The 17,831-nt window shown below is 42.1% G+C and overlaps 1 protein-coding gene across 1 annotated transcript in view; it reads left to right on the top strand.

Annotated features, from left to right (window-relative positions):
* Positions 1 to 497: 497 nt before the first annotated feature.
* LOC126109574 (neuropeptide F-like) overlaps positions 498 to 17,831 on the top strand; it is a 726,145-nt gene continuing 708,811 nt past the window's right edge. The window contains exon 1 of the mRNA XM_049914605.1: positions 498 to 596. The gene's annotated coding sequence lies outside the window, so the exon portion shown is untranslated. The remainder of the gene's footprint in view (positions 597 to 17,831) is intronic.

Below are 17,831 nucleotides of genomic sequence, written 5' to 3'. Positions count from 1 at the left end.
GAAAAGTTTGCGTTTGCGGACCCCATACCTGATGATGAAAAATGCTCTATTTACAAATATCTATCGACCCCTCCAATTTTGAGTCGATTGCTCGTCATAACCTTTAGGGGCGATTTTCTCAAAAATGCGGTGGTGTTGACCCAAAATAACTTAGAGTCCTTCGTTTTAGGTTGTAGACTAACGACCTGCCAAATTTGAGCCGAATCGGGTGGCCGTGTCTCAGGTCTTCCCCTTGTCAGTCATATGCATTGAAGTAAGACCAATATGTGAGTGCGTTTCTTCTCGAAAGTCAGAACGCAACGGGCCGCTGCCCCTGCCAGCAGATTACCCGCAGCGCACGTCGCCGGCGACTTGTTGCCCGGTCCAGGTGGGCCGACGCTGTAGCAGAGTGGTGGGCGGGCGTGGTGGGGCTAAGAAGGAGGGGAGGCGGGCCGCGGTGGTGGGGGGCGAGCCGGCGCCGGCTATATAAGCGGCGCCGCGACGCCGCCTGCGGACAGACGCCGCTCGCCCGCCACAGCCACAGCAGCGACTCCGCAGCCCGACCGACCCTCTGCTACTTCCGCTACTGCCCGTCAGTCGCCCGTCAGATCGCAAAGGTAGGAACCCGCTCCGCTCTCTCGCTGTCCAGCCCGACAACCCTCTCCGGCGGGACACGTCTTTCCTCCTAACACCTGCACCGATTTATTATTGCTTTTAAAATTTCGATATTTTTCCCCGAAATTGTTATAACTGAGGAAAAACGAACAGGTCTATAAAATTATTATGATTTCCTGGGAGATCTATTCTCTTCCTAACACCTGCACTGATTTATTACAGCTTCTAAAATTTCAATATTGCTCCCCAAAATTCTTGTAACTGAGAAAAAACAAATTTCGACACATGATTAAAAAAATAATTTCCCAGGAGATTTTTTAAAAGTTAGTCAGCCACGATATGCAAACTGAACTGTCTGAAACAACTCCTCCCTGCCCCACGCCAACCCCAACCTAATATTTCACAATTGTAACATTTCTTGAAGGTGGTATTGGACAGTTTGCAGGTATCGAAGAAACTTAATCATATGCTCACACTGCAGCACTGTACTTTCTTCTATTTTTGACGTCCTAGTCAGTCAGTTTGAACACTGCCCGCAGGTAATCTGTGCCAAATGAAACCACCACTATAAAAATTATTTTACAACATGTTACGGCTAGGTGGCATTCTACAGCCATTACGTAACTGAAAAAAAAACGAATTTTAAACATCAGCTGCTTTTATTTGAACCTTAGTATCTACCAGTCTCGGTCGTGGGCCATCTTCACAGCATTCAAGGCAAAAACAGATTGGATGAATACATTAATTATTTCCTTTCCTGGCTGATACAAAATCCAAAATGTCATCATAGGTATAAGAAAAGAACACGACATATTCCAACAGCTAACTGATGATACACCTCCAGTAAGCTTTTGTGGAACATATTGTGCTCTTTTCTTATACCTGTTATGACATTTTGGATTTTTTGTCAACCAGGAAAGGAAATGATTAATGTAAATCACCTAATACGTTTTTCCTTGTATCCTGTGAAGATGGTCCACTACCGAAACCAGCATATATTAAGGTTCAAATAAAAACAACTGAAGGCTAAAGTGCGTTTTTCCACGTTATTCGACACTCAATCGATACAAATTCATGTTTATACTTTCATAAAATGTAATCAGCTGAGCATCATACATGCATTAAATGAAACGTAGTATGTTATCTAGTTAATTACTTTAAGTATAATCAGAACATTGCTTTAATGCAGTATTTTATAACAACAGATTTGCTTTCAGCTTTTGGTATGGTAGTTTCATTCCTCACAGGTAACTTGGAGATGATCTTAAAACTGTACCAAATCGTTTGTTAAAATAAGGAATCATGAATGTTGTGTAATCATATAAGGCTTCACAGATTTTATAGTTGATTGGAGGTATTAAAACAATGTTTTTACCAAACGGTATTACTCAAATGGGCAACAATTTCGAACACTATAAATACTCGAAAGACTTCGTGGTACAAAAGAAATCATATATTTTTCTATCTACGAAACTGTGTACTGCCCATAGAGAGTATAGGTAATGTAATTTAGCACATGGCGCCTTTCACAGCGTAATTTTTTACAGAAGTTATACTAACGAACAAAATAGAAGGCTGAAATCTACGGCCACAGCGTTATTTTATTTCCACTTTATTGTAAACACACCCTACAAGCATATAACGTACGGTGTGGTGGCACATTTTTGGTCTGATCTTTAACGAAATATATTATCTGTTAGAAAAGTATTTACTGTTAACACAGACAAGAGTTATATCTTTCTGTTCCACTTTTCACGCATTATATAGTGGTATTAAAAGCTATAACATTCTTAAAAACCATTCAAAAGCCAAGATCGCATAAAAATTTTTTTTATTTAAGACCCCCCAGTTTCAACAGTCACTGCTTTCAATGTAATGACTGTTGAAAGCGGTTGTCTTAAATAAGGAAATTTGTTATGTAATCTTAGCTTTTGAATGGGTTTTAACAACTAAAACAGATCGCCCTTCAATAAACAGCAATATCTGCGTCATCATACCTGTGGATAAAAAGTCGGATTTTGCTTATTATCATTTGCCAAATTCAACTAGATATATCTTGAAAATATTGGGGATCCTTTGGTTACTTCATTCTGTTCAGCTTGAAGTATCCTCATACACTTTCACTTTGAAGGGGCTACAACGTGCGTTACAGATTAATTGTGAATACCTGTAATAATTGAAAATTTTCCAAGATAAGAGCATTGTAATTCTGTAACTGTCGCATTGTTCCCAGTAATCGATGTGAAAGTGATTTCTTGTAATCCGTGCAAACCTATGTGGCTCTTTCGGGAAACTGGACAATAAAAGTCATAACTCTGAAGATGATTCCATCAAAAATTTTACTTGAACAACAACGTTATCTACTCATATGGACTATCTTCCAAGTTTAACACATTATTTAATTTCTACTTCGAGACGCACTTTCGATTCCGTTATCATCATGTGTTGACGTGCGAAGTGGGAGAACTCACTATACGCTGGTGGTAGGCGAGGCGAGTATACTGCTGTGTAGCACAGGGTTGCCTACAATGCTAGGGGCCAGAAGAATTGTTAATTAACATCGTCGTGCTTATACGACAAATCCTTTGTAATCATATTCCAGATGTTGATCTGCGTGTTAGTATATTTTCCATTTTCGTTATCGAATGACAGATTAAGTTTCATTATTTCAATGTGAAGTTGCGCTTCACTAGACGTAACAAAAGATGGACTACGTAAAGTCTACGGGAAATACTGAACACTCACAAGTCTCTAGAGGTAAATGGTAGTTAATTGAACTTTCTGGATGATAAGAGTCTGTTTGTATGATTTCCCTTCTTTTTTTTATGATTCAGAACGTTTCTGACGTCTTGTCGCATTATTATTGTCGCGACTGTAATATTCTCAAGGGCCGCCGCATATTACTACCTACAGGCGTATCGCTGTTGGAGTAGCAAATTGATTACCATTAACAAGAGTTTCCACCATTACTGATTCTAGAACAATTCCGATACGACCCGAGAAAATTGCACCAATGCTGAGCTCAAAATGTCTATCATCCAGACAGGTAAAGACATGATTGAAACATTCCAGTAAGAATTCGTGTTACGGCTATGACAGATAAATCTAAGGGATTCCTCAAGTTTGTAGCTAAGTCAATTTTGTGTAAATGAGATTCTCTTCAGTTTTATCATTCTGATCCACATACCTCACCAGGCTCACTTTCTGATACATATATGCCCCACCTGTGTACCTATCTATTGGTTTTGTCGTCTCTCCAGTTTCCCAAGTTAACTTTCCACTCCCTTCGCCTATCAAAACACTTTTTTTTGGAATCAGCTGCCAATGGAACGTTCTGAACAGTGATATTGTGTAGTTGTAGTAATGTTCGTCTCAAAACTGAATTTTGTGGAGATTTACAGTAAAAATAATTGGAACACACAGAACTGATTTCGGCTTTAAATCCGTTTCAGCTCGCATGCTGATTGCCATATTGTGTAGGTTAACAATTCATTTTGTAGTTCCTACCTGTAGAACTATTTTAAAATGTCGTGATTAGTTTGCCTATGATGTAAATTTAAGATTTTTGGTTCACAAAATATTTGTCTATTTTTAAAAATTTTATAATTTGTGTAACATATAAGTGTGATTTTACAGCAGACTGAAACGCAGATAACATTTCACCAATTTTTAAACAGAATGATGGACCACATAAGCTTCCACCCTAGAGTTAAAGGCTAATATGCAGAAACAATTACATTTATAAAAGTTATTGATTAGCATAAAAAAGTTTTCTAATAAGATTTCTACTGTTAATTAGAAGAACTGAATTCAATTAATTGTCAGTCATCTTTAGATGTTCTTTATGAAATGCTGAACATGCATTAGAAAAATCGAAAGTCATAACTCACTTTCTAAGTTAAGCGCTACTGCAAAAAGTTCTTTGCACTTGTAAGTAAGATTGAACGTAATTTCTGAAATACTATTGATAGGCAAATATTTTACGTAAATTGCCTTCAAATGTTTGCTGATTAATTGAAAAATGAGGTACCAATAAATAATTAAAATAAAGGGAAGTGTTTTCAGTTTTTCTCTGTCATTTAGTGAAGGCGGCCTTACGTTTTTCGTTTCTATTGTTGAGTTTTGTTGATCGATAAATCGTAACTTAAGAACAAAGAAACATCTGAAGTACGAAATACCGCCAATATTTCATAAATCAAAAATTATCTAAAGTTTTTTAGGTAGTTTGGTTTTTATAACACATACCTATGATTATACAGCTAACTGTGTGAAGAAATAGATGCTTCCGAATTTTTAAACATGTCAGTGAGTGACGACTGTGTTGTACTAGATCAGTGGGAACTAAATGCATAGGAGGATTCCATTATCATATTTATCTGCAGACAGAGTTTCTATGGTATAGTTTGGTTGCTAAATTGCCACTGCCTAACGACATAAACGTTAATTCTCAAAATGCCTCACATTTTCTACAAGTAATATTTCGCAAATCATGATTTCAAAGTTGAAAGTTGATGAAGTACTATTTCCCACATCCATGCTTGTCCTTGCTTTTACAAAGCCCATTTTCTTTTATATTTCCTGAAGCACAGTCCGGTCAAAATATGTATGATCGTTTAACGCTAGTCTGATGCCAAGGTACTAAGTAACATTTTTTGTCAAGGTACAGTTTGTTCCACGCTAACTTAACTTCGTTTCATTAATACAGTGAATAAATCTAAAATCATGCTTTCTAAATTTACAACTAGAAAGAAATTATCCAAAGCGTAATATGTATCAATATTTCATCTACATCTACATCTACATACATACTCCGCAATCCACTATACGGTGCGTGGCGGAGGGTACCTCGTACCACAACTAGCATTTCCTCTCCCTGTTCCGCTCCCAAACAGAACGAGGGAAAAATGACTGCCCATAAGCCTCTGTACGAGCCCTAATCTCTCTTATCTTATCTTTGTGGTCTTCCTGCGAAATATAACTTGGCGGCAGTAAATCTGTGCTGCGGTCAGCCTCGAATGCTGGTTCTCTAAATTTCCTCTGTAGCGATTCACGAAAAGAACGCCTCCTTTCCTCTAGAGACTCTCACCCGAGTTCCTGAAGCATTTCCGTAACACTCGCGTGATGATCAAACCTACCAGTAACAAATCTAGCAGCCCACCTCTGAATTGATTCTATGTCCTCCCTCAGTCCGACCCGATAGGGATCCCAAACGCTCGAGCAGTACTCCAGAATAGGTCGTATTTAGTGTTTCATAAGCGGTCTCCTTTACATATGAACCACATCTTCCCAAAATTCTACCAATGAACCGAAGATGACTATCCGCCTTCCCCACAACTGCCATTACATACTTGTCGCACTTCATATCGCTGTGCAATGTTACGCCCAAATATTTAATCGACATGACTGTGTCAAGCGCTACACTACTAATGGGGTACTCAATCATTACGGGATTCGTTTTCCTATTCATCTGCATTAATTTACATTTATCTATATTTAGAGTTAGCTGCCATTCTTTACACCAATCACAGATTCTGTCCAAGTCATCTAGTATCCTCCTACAGTCACTCAACGACGACACCTTCCCGTACACCACAGCAAGCATCATCGGCAAACAGCCGCACATTGCTATCCACCCTATCCAAAAGATCATTTATGTAGATAGAAAACAACAGCGGACCTGCCACAGTTCCCTGAGGCACTCCAGATGATACCCTCACCTCCGATGAACACTCACCATCGAGGACAACGTACTGGGTTCTATTACTTAAGAAGTCTTCGAGCCACTCACATATTTGGGAACCAATCCCATATGCTGGTACCTTAGTTAGGAGTCTGCAGTGCGGCAGCGAGTCAAACGCTTTCCGGAAGTCAGGGAATATGGCATCCGTCTGATACCCTTCCTCCATGGTTCGCAAGATATCATGCAAAAAAAGGGCGAGTTGCGTTTCGCAGGAGCGATGCTTTCTAAAGCCGTGCTGATGCATGGAGAGCAACTTCTCTGTCTCAAGGAAATTCATTGTATTCGAACTGAGAATATGTTCGAGAATCCTGCAACAAACCGACGTAAAGGATATTGGTCTGTAATTTTGAGGATCCGTCCTTCTACCCTTATTATATACAGGCGTCACCTGCGCATTTTTCCAGTCGCTCGGGACTTTACGTTGGGCAAGAGATTCGTAATAAATGCAAGCTAAGTAAGGAGCCAATGCAGTAGAGTGCTCTCTGTAAGACCGAATTGGAATCCCATCAGGACCTGGCGATTTATTTATTTTCAACCCATTCAGCTGCCTCACAACCCCAGGGATGTCTATCACTATGTCCTCCATATGGGAATCTGTACGAGACTCAAACGGCGGTATGTTTGTACGATCCTCCAGCGTGAAAGATTTCTCAAATGCTAAATTTAAAATTTCAGCTTTCGTTTTGCTGTCTTCCGTTGCCAGGCCAGACTGGTCAGTGAGTGACTGGATGGAAGCCTTCGACCCGCTTACCGATTTTACGTAAGACCAGAATTTCCTTGGGTGTTCAGCAAGATCTTTTGCTAAGGTATGACGGTGGTAGTGGTTGAATGCTTCGCACATCGCTCTTTTTACAGCAGCACGAATCTACTAACTTTTGCCTGTCCTCATTCTCCCGATCTTTCTTGTACCGCGAGTGCAACTGTCTTTGCTTCCTGAGCATTCTCCGAATTGCGCTGTTAAACCACGGTGGGTCTTTTCCGTCCGTAACCCACTTTTTCGGCACATACTTCTCCAATGCGTGATTTACAATGTGTTTAAAATTTGTCCATAATTCTTCTACGTCCATCGTACCGGAAGTGAATGAAGTCGATTCATTTACTAAGTGGGATGCTAACAACTGCAAAGAGTAATTTTGTTTTTCTTATTTCGTAGCTTCTGTTTGTTAAATATAATAGAACCTGTAGACTATGAGACTTACTTATAATAAAGTACTTGCAAAATTTTTCATCAGTCCATACCTAAGTTCTAGTTTACGAAACATTATTTTATATTTTTTAACAGATCAAATAGAGTCTCATCGGATTCCATTTCAACTGTTGTGCCTAGCGAATGATTTTGACTGGCTTCCTTCCTTTTTTGAAGTAGGTCCATACCCAAGTTCTAGTTTACGAAACTTTATTTTCTATTTTTTAACAGAGGAAATAGAGTCTCATCGGATTCCATTTCAACTGTTGTGCCTAGCGACTGATTTTGACTGGCTTCCTTCCTTTTTTGAAGTAGTCTCACATATCTCCATTGCAATTTCGAAACGGGGACGTTGTAGCTTAATTTTCTTTTTTTTTCTTTCACCAAACCTCAAACTTTCAACAGGTCATTTTTAATATGGACATTTCATGGTAGATTTCCACTACGATTTATACTCTACCGTCTGATCTGACGAAGTTTTCTCTCTTTTATACTGCCATAACAATATTCTCATTTTTTAAATATCGTCATCGGTATTTCGCTTTCGCTACAGATGCTGCGCCGCTCTCTGATGTCATATAATGAGAACTGATTCAACTCGCAATTACTTTAGAATATTTAAAATATGATGTCCGTTCACAGAATGCAGGAATACTTTCTGCCGAGGGAAAATTGCGTTTCTCTCCGTGTTCTCAGGAGTTACAGACACGATGGCTGTCGGCAAGAAATTATCAAAACACAAAAGGTAACAGCTAAAGCGCACCAAAGAAATGCAATCAGTTACCACAAACGATGTCAACAAAAGAGGGCAGAAATCTGGAATTGTACGCTTAAAGCATTTACGCACGATTACAGTCGTACAGTACAGCCTTTTGTCCACTATATAAAACCCTGAGACCACTGATGTCGCAAATATCAGCCTGATTTTGAAAATGTGTCAAGACCCTGTAACGAGAAAGAAGTGGCAGAATTGCTAGCAGGTTTCATACTGAGTGCACTGCTCTAAACAGAGCTTCAATTAATAGCGAAATGGTTTCACTGTGATAGGCCAAAAAGTCACGTCTGTAATCCTACTTATGAGAAGGACCAGGGAACACAGTATCAGCGGCACTTCATGAAACATGTTCTGTGTTGAAGTGTAGCTGTACTAGCTAATTAGAAAGAAATTACATCAATTCCCAAAAAAGGAGTCTTCAGACATAAAGGAAACTCTGGGTGTGCCACGAGGGAAAGTTAGAGATTCATTACTTTTCACAATATACAGGGCTATTACAAATGATTGAACCGATTTCATAAATTTACTGTAGCTCCATTCATTGACATATGGTCACGACACACTACAGATACGTAGAAAAACTCATAAAGTTTTGTTCGGCTGAAGCCGCACTTCAGGTTTCTGCCGCCAGAGCGCTCGAGAGCGCAGTGAGACAAAATGGCGACAGGAGCCGAGAAAGCGTATGTCGTGCTTGAAATGCACTCACATCAGTCAGTCATAACAGTGCAACGACACTTCAGGACGAAGTTCAACAAAGATCCACCAACTGCTAACTCCATTCGGCGATGGTATGCGCAGTTTAAAGCTTCTGGATGCCTCTGTAAGGGGAAATCAACGGGTCGGCCTGCAGTGAGCGAAGAAACGGTTGAACGCGTGCGGGCAAGTTTCACGCGTAGCCCGCGGAAGTCGACGAATAAAGCAAGCAGGGAGCTAAATGTACCACAGCCGACGGTTTGGAAAATCTTACGGAAAATAAAGCAGAAGCCTTACTGTTTCGAACTCATTGATGGGGACATGCTGCGCCGAGTGTGGGAGGAACTTGATTATCGGCTTGATGTCTGCCGAATCACTAAAGGGGCACATATCGAGCATTTGTGAATGCCTAAAAAAACTTTTTGAGTTTTTGTATGTGTGTGCAAAGCATTGTGAAAATATCTCAAATAATAAAGTTACTGTAGAGCTGTGAAATCGCTTCAATCATTTGTAATAACCCTGTACTAGGTATCCCATAAATGTTAAAACAGACTTCGAGGGTTCTAGAGGGCACCTTCAGAAATTAACTGAGGATAGGGACCTGTATCCAGAAATGACATTCAACGATGCTACAGAGTGTGGAAGTTATAGGCACCAGCACCTGTAACTAGACCACCCCTTAGGAAGAAAACGTGAATGGAGAAGACAAGGCTAAATGTAGCAAATAGAGGGCCTGGCTCCTTTGAATGTGATTCTCTGTTGAGCTAGTGGATGACGGTATTGGACACGTGTTTAGATCTGGAATTTAGTTTTCGCAAGTATACCGAAAAACATTGGAGAGTTTTGCAAGGTTAGAGGAGAGAAATAAACTCTATGTGGAAACTTGTATCCAAAACTATCCACCAAGGAAGCAGAGCATTGCATTCATAGGAGTCAAGACCTGTGTAAGAAGCAACTAGCTCCATCTTCTCCACTGGCTATTGTAGCAATCAGTCGCGATCACTGAATAGCAAACACTATTGAGAGACGTTCCCACCATGGTCCGTCAAGGTACTAGGTCACATTTGCTGTCGAAGGGGTGGCCTAACGGCAGGCGCCAGCGCCTATACCTTCAGCACTCTTAGCGCCATTGAATTAAGTTTCCGGATACGGTTCCCTATCCTCAGTTAATTCCACAAGACACCCTCTACAACATCTCGAAGTTCTTCAAGCCATCCTCTACAATCCCTCGAAATCGTTCCTAATATTTCTGCATATACAGCCTAGTAGATAACGTTTTGGAGATGCGTGATGCTTTTTGCGGACGATGCTGCCGTATACAGAGAAGTCGCAATGCTGGAAAATTGTAGCAAAATGTTGGAAAGACCTAGAGAGGAGAGACACTTGTTGCAAAGAGTGGAAATTGACTCTCCTCATAAACAAATGGAAAGTATTACATGTAAATAGGTGTAAATAATTATCAGCGCTTGATTACAGGGTTGCAGAACAATTTCTGGAAGCTGTTAGTTACATAAAATATCTATGAGTACGCAATGGAGCCATTTGTAGTGGGACGACTCCATAAAACTAATCACAGGAAAGGCAGATGCCGGACTGAGATTCATTGCAAGAATCCTCAAGGAGTGAAGTCCATAAACAAAGAAAGTGGCTTAGAAAACACTGGTCCGACCAGTACGTGAATACTGTTCGTCAGTCTGGGATCCATACCATATAGGACACAGAGCACAAATAGAGAAGATCCAAAGAAGAGCAGCACGTTTCGTTAGAGGTTCCATTTAGTAAGCTTGTTACCATCAAGGATATGATAAGCCATCTCCTGTGGCAGACGCTGCAGGAGAGGCTTTCTGCATCACAGTATGGTCCTCTGATAAATTTCCGAGTTTGTTGGTTCATAGAACAGTCAACCAATATGTTGCCTACTCCTACTTGCATCTCGTGAGAAGACCATCAAGATAAAATCAGAGAGATTCGGGGCCACACGGAGACTTATCTTCCCACAAACCATTCGCCAGTGGAACAAGAAAAAGAGGTGTCACTGGTGGACGAAGTGCCCTCCGCCACACACCGTAAGGTGGCTCGCGAGTTACAGATGTGGATGTACCTGCACGTATAAGAAATTGAAAGATCACAAGCAGGTGGGCGATACTGGTTCATTGGTTGAATCCTAGGGAAATTAAGTCAGTGTAGGAAGGAAATTGAGAAAATTGTTTACAAGAATTACTGTGACCCATATCGTAAAGGTACTAACCTGTGGAAGACATGTACAGGCTGCGTGGTGTAGCTGCACGATCTGAGGCACCTTGCTGTGGTTCGCGCGGCTTCCCCCCCCCCCACCCCACCCTCCCGCCCCCCATCGGAGATTCGAGTCATCGAGTCTTCCCTCGGACATTGGCGTGTGTGTTGTTCTTAGCACAAGTTTGTTGAAGTTAGATTAAGTAGTGCGTGAGTCTTGGAACCAATGACCTCAGCAGTTTGGTCCCATAGGAACTTACCACAAACTTCCAAAATTCTTCCAAAATGGGCCTGACAGGGGATACTGAAATACTGAATAATACAGAAAAGAGCAGCATCAATGGAGAAAGGACCACGTACAAGTTCCACGTCTTCAGACCCAGAAGAAGGCCACTGTAGCCGTGGCCGAAACTTTGGTGTCCCCACTGTAGTTTTTATTTATTTATTTTTTATTTTTTTACATTACGACGCGGTACGATACCCAGAAAATTTTTATGTCAACTGACTCTGGCCGCGTAAGCCTATGCAAGTATATGGAGACAGGTTCGTTCGACTCATGTGAGGAGGTCGTGGTAATGCAGAAAAACCTAAACTGAAGAAAGGCGTTAGCTGTTCCACAAAAAGCAGCGTACAAAACTTACAAATTCAACTGAGTGATCTATAAATACAGTAAATCGTCGTACAGAAAATATTAGATGAGTTATCGCATGCATGGAGACATTCGAGCTGTGATGCCGCCATACGCGAATGGATCGGGAAAAAGATCTAATACACTGTACAGGGGGGAAATACCCTCCAGGCGCTCCACAGTGGTTTGCACAGATTGGGTGCTGATGTCGATTAACCACCCTTTCCCACTTACTTATATCGCGCTATCCTTGATGTTCTTAACAATGGCTCACTGCGGAATTCTAAGTTCGAATTTAACGAATTTCGAAATTTATTCGCCAGCTGCGGTTTGACGTCAGCTGTATTAGGTATAGATGAATCACCTGTTGGTGACGCAGGACAATTTGTACCAGGCATGGACTCGAACCCAGACTTCCCACTTATTGCCTTAACAAATTCGGATATCCGTGTACGCTTCATGTGCCTAGCCAAACCTCCATCTGCCACAATGTCTACGCCGCTACTGCTCCATTACACGGATCTCCGCAACAACTTTAATGACACAAACTTGTTCAATGTCAGCACAATCAACATAATTTTCTCCGTCTACGCCCGTCTAGGAACAGACACGGTGAAACAAATAATAAATTTCCTCGAGACAGGAAAATTTCTGTCCATAAATCAGGTCTGATTTAGAAAGAATTTCTCATTCGACAATCCAGCTCGCCCCTTCTCTCACATGATATCCTGCGAACCACGAATGAATGGCAACAGACAGATTACATGTTTCTAGGGTTTCAGAAGGTGTTTGAGACAGTGGCCCATTGCCGACTGTTAGGGAAGGTCCGAGCATATGGAACAGGTTCCCAGACGTGTGAGCGGCTTTCTTAAGTAATAGAACACAATGTCTTGTCATAGACGGGGAGAGTTCATCAGAGACAAGGGTATCGTCAGGAAAGCCGCAGGGATGTGTGATAGGACCGCTATTACATTATATACATTATGTGATCAAAAGTATCCGGACACCTGGCTGAAAATGACAAGTTCGTGGCGCCCTCCTTCAGTAATTCTGGACTTCAATATGGTGTTGGCCCACCCTTAGCCGTGATGACAGCTTCCACTCTCGCACGCATACGTTCAGTCAGGTGCTGGAACGTTTCTTGGGGAATGGCAGCCCATTCTTCACGAAGTGCTGCACTGAGGAGCGGTATCGATGTCGGTCGGTGAGGCGTGGCACGAAGTCGCCGTTCCAAAACGTCCCAAAGATGTTCTGTATGATTCAGGTCAGGACTCTGTGCATACCAGTCCATTGCAGGGATGTTATTGTCGTGTAACCCCTCCGCCACAGGCCGTGCATTATGGACAGGCGCTCGGTCGTGTTGAAAGATGGAATCGCCATGCTGTGCTGTGCTGTGATGGCGCCACGCAAAACAACAAGGGGTGCAAGCCCCCTTCATGGGGGTCAGGGATTTTCTCTGCCTCGTGATGCCCGGGTGTTGTGTGATGTCCTTAGGTTAGTTAGGTTTAAGTAGTTCTAAGTTCTAGGGGACTGATGACCATAGATGTTAAGTCCCATAGTGCTCAGAGCCATTCGAACCATTTGAGCCCCCTTCATGACAAACAAGGCCACACCACAACACCACCGCCTCCGAATTTAGGCAGTACATACGCTGAAAGATGACTTTCACTGGGCATTCGCCATACTCACACCCTGCCATTGGATCGCCACATTGTATACCGTGATTCGTCACTCGACACAACGTTTTTCCACTGTTATATCGTCGAATGTTTACACTCCTTACGCCAAACGAGGCGTCGTTTCCAATTTACCAGCTTGATGTGTGGCTTATGAGCAACAACTCGACAATGAAAACCACGTTTTCTCACCTCCCGCCTGTCATAGTACTTGTGTGATGTGCTGGACAGATGTCTGCCTTTTACACATTACGACCATCTTCAACTGTCGGCGGTCTCTGTCAGTCAACAGACGAGGTCGGCCTGTACGCTTTTGTGCTGTACGTGACCCTCCACGTTTCCACTTCATTATCACATCGGAAACAGTGGACCTAGGTATGTTAGGAGTGTGGAAATCTCGTGTAGAGACGTATGACACAAGAGACACCCAGTCACCTGACCACGTTCGAAGTATGTGAGTTTCGCGGAGAGCCCCATTCTGCTCTCTTACGATGTCTAATGACTACTGAGGTCGCTGATATGGAGTACCTGGCAGTAGGTGGCAGCACAGTGCATCTAATATGAAAAACGTATGTTTTAGAGGGTGTCGGGATACTTTTGATCACAAGGCGCACGTAAATGTTCAGGGGGCCTGGGTGGGAAGTATTTTACGGCTGATTGATAATGATGATGCTGTGATGTACGGGAAACTGTGGTCGTTGAGTGATTGCCGGACGATTCATGATGACTTAAGAATTTCAGTCTGGTGTGATGAATGGCAGCGTATCTAAGGACTGAAGCAGGAAAAGCCATTAGTCATTTCGGTTTATATTGAGAGGCTGAAATATGCTCACTAGTTTCATATACTTGAATTTAGCATATTTCGTGACAGTACTCACTTTTCCGTGGATGTTTATAAGACGATGTTTGACTTTTCTGTGTTGGCTTCAGTCGTCTAGTGAAAGTATGATTCCGCTACGGTCGCAGGTTCGAATCCTGCCTCGGGCATGGATGTGTGTGATGTCCTTAGGTTAGTTAGGTTTAATTAGTTCTGAGTTCTGGGGGACTGATGACCTCAGCTGTTAAGTCCCATAGTGCTCAGAGCCATTTGAAAGTATGATTCGATAATGCTGTTTCGTCGGCTGCGGAAATGTCCTGGTTCAATGCGTTTGCCTCATTTTTGGTGCTTCAGTCAAGAAGGAAGCACATTCGGAAAAATGGTATGTGCTTCCTTCTTGATGTTTATATAAAAACGTAGTAGAATAACTCATTTTTGCTGGTCACTTGCAAATTATTATAACGGGGACCTGTACATTGTTCCACCGTCACACACCGGGTGTTCACTGCCGACTGACTACGGTCAAAGACGACCCCAGCGTCAAAGACATTTCACGCAACACACGAGCTTCCACTTGTAACCAGTCTCTTTGATATTATTAGTCACATCTACTAATATTAATCAATATGCTGTCACTCTCGAACATGTAAGCAAATTAGCATAAAGTAAGGCAAATTACAATTCACAAAAAGTATTCTGACAAAAATTTAAGAAAACATTTACAACCTCCCTCATTAGATTTGGTATCGACAAATCCGGTAGAAAATAACACATCTGCCAGATCCATTACAAGGTCTAGAAAAGTGTGGCTCATCTATAAGCGAGACGGTGTGCAGAACAGTGGTGCGACCCATTCTTGAGTACTGTTCGACTTTTGGGATCGGTACTAGGGCGGATTAAAAGAAGAAATCGAAGCAACTCAGTGGCGGGCTGCTAGATTTGTTCGAACAAAACGCGAGTGTTCCGGAGGGGCTTCGGGATCTCAAACGGAAATCCACGGAGGGAAGGCGATGTTCTTCTCGAGGAGCACTATCTAGAAAATTTAGGGAACCGTCATCTGAGGCTGATTGTAGAACGCCTCTACTGCCACCAACGTACATTTCGCGAAACAACCACAAAGACACATTAGGGCTCGTGTGAAGGTATACTGAAAGTTATTTCTTCTCGACCGAAACCAGAAAAGAAATGACTGGTACATCTACATCAACACCTGCATCGATACCCCGCAGTGCACCTGACGGTGCGTGGCGGAGGGTATTGTGGTGTCACCGCCAGACACCACACTTGCTAGGTGGTAGCCTTTAAATCGGCCGCGGTCCGCTAGTATACGTCGGACCCGCGTGTCGCCACTGTCAGTGATTGCAGACCGAACGCCGCCACACGGCAGGTCTAAAGAGACGTCCTAGCACTCGCCCCAGTTGTACAGCAGACTTTGCTAGCGATGCTACACTGACAAATACGCTCTAATTTGCCGAGACGATAGTTAGCATAGCCTTCAGCTACGTCATTTGCTACGACCTAGCAAGGCGCCATTACCAGTTTCTATTGAGATTATAAATCATGTATCAACAAGAGCGATGTACACCAATTATGGATTAAAGTTAAGTATTACATCAACTACGTACTTCATTTGCTATTATAAATTCCCATAACTGTTCCAGACCTCACGCCAGTCTGCGTGAGCTTAAACGCGTGCATTTCGGCCTCCTCTAGCTACACGGTGTTGGCTCTTCTGCCAACACATCAGGTATCCCGTACCATTACAAGCCATTTTCATTCCTGTTCCACTCGCAAACAGAACATAGGAAATATGCCTCCGTGTCAGTCCTAATTTCTCGAATCTTATCTTCGTGGTACTTTCGCGCAATGTATTTTTCCGGCAGGAAGGTCGTTCTGGAGTCAGCTTCGAATTCCGCTTCTCAAAATTTTCTCAGTAGTTTTTCTCCAAAAGAACGTCGCCTTCATCTACATCTACATCACTACTCTGCAATTCACATTGAAGTGCTTGGCAGAGGGTTCGTCGAACCACAATCATACTATCTTTCTACCATTCCACTCCCGAACAGCGCGCGGGTAAAACGAACACCTAAACCTTTCTGTTGGAGCTCTGATTTCTCTTATTTTATTTTGATGATCATTCCTACCTATGTAGGTTGGGCTCAACAAAATATTTTCGCATTCGGAAGAGAAAGTTTGAAATTTCGTAAATAGATCTCGCCGCGACGAAAAACGTCTTTGCTGTAATGACTTCCATCCCAATTCGCGTATCATATCTGCCACACTCTCTCCCCTACTACGTGATAATACAAAACGAGCTGCCCTTTTTTGCACCCTTTCGATGTCCTTCCGTCTGAGGATTCCCATTTAAGTTGAAACGTCCCATTAGAACAATTTATACACGACTGTGCTTAACCTGACACTCAATATTATTTAGCGCAACGCAATCTGACTATCAAAGATCCTTGCAAAAGAATGGCCCTGAGTAACATTAAACTATACCTTTCAGAAATCACTTACCTCACAAAAATCTTCGTTACTCGAACTACTGCAATACAGCGAGCGCCACTACTGCCAGCTAAATAAAAGATTCAAACTACTGAAGGCACTAACTACTGATAGGGATAGTTAGCAAATGAAAGATATTAATAGAGAACAAACAATGTATTTACCTTAATATTCATAATTGACATCCAGTATTACAAATTATCAAAACTCCGCCATCTCTCTCCCCACATCCACCACTGCTGGCGGCTCACCTCCAACTGCGCAACGCTACGCGCTGTTCACATCCAGCTATAGCAGTTCATGACAACAATGGCAGACAACAATGCAAAATAGCCACAGACTGCACACAGCACAGCCAGTGATTTTCATACAGAGCGCTACGTAACGTTGCCAATAAGAAAACATAAACAGCAAACTTACATAAAGAAAACATAAACAGCCTACTTACATAGAGAAAACATAAACAGCCTACTTACATAGAGAAAACATAAACAGCCTACTTGTGCTCCCCACAAAAAATTTTACAAATTTTTTTGGCCAGTGGCCAATACAGATTTGAAAAATTTTTTCATAATTACAGTAAGAAAGATATCACTCGCGCTCCAACACGGGAAGAGGAACTTAGAAATACGCAAAAGCCACAAAATAATAACACAGGGCATTTCGGTAACTATGAAAGAAATTGGCAAGGTACACCGAATTTTGAGATGGAACCGCCGACACGACGTAACAATGACCGATATGCTACTCGCCGACACGATGATTTTGACTATAAGCTGTTCATTACTGCACGTAAATTCAAAACGTTTAAGAATTCTGCCAACGAAATTCATCCACAAGCGTGGCTCCATCAATTCTCTCATTGTTTCTCTCCCAACTGGTCATTGGAGCACAGGTTAGAATTTATGTGTGGCTACTTAGAGAATGAACCAGGTGTAAGAATGCGATCGGTAATTCACGATTGTCACAGTGCAGGAGATTTTTA

This window comes from Schistocerca cancellata, chromosome 12 (assembly GCF_023864275.1).
Source record: "Schistocerca cancellata isolate TAMUIC-IGC-003103 chromosome 12, iqSchCanc2.1, whole genome shotgun sequence".
In the NCBI taxonomy this organism is placed as follows: Eukaryota; Metazoa; Arthropoda; class Insecta; order Orthoptera; family Acrididae; genus Schistocerca; species Schistocerca cancellata.
Note: the sequence above shows the minus strand (reverse complement) of the source record. Positions and strands in the feature narration are given on the sequence as shown.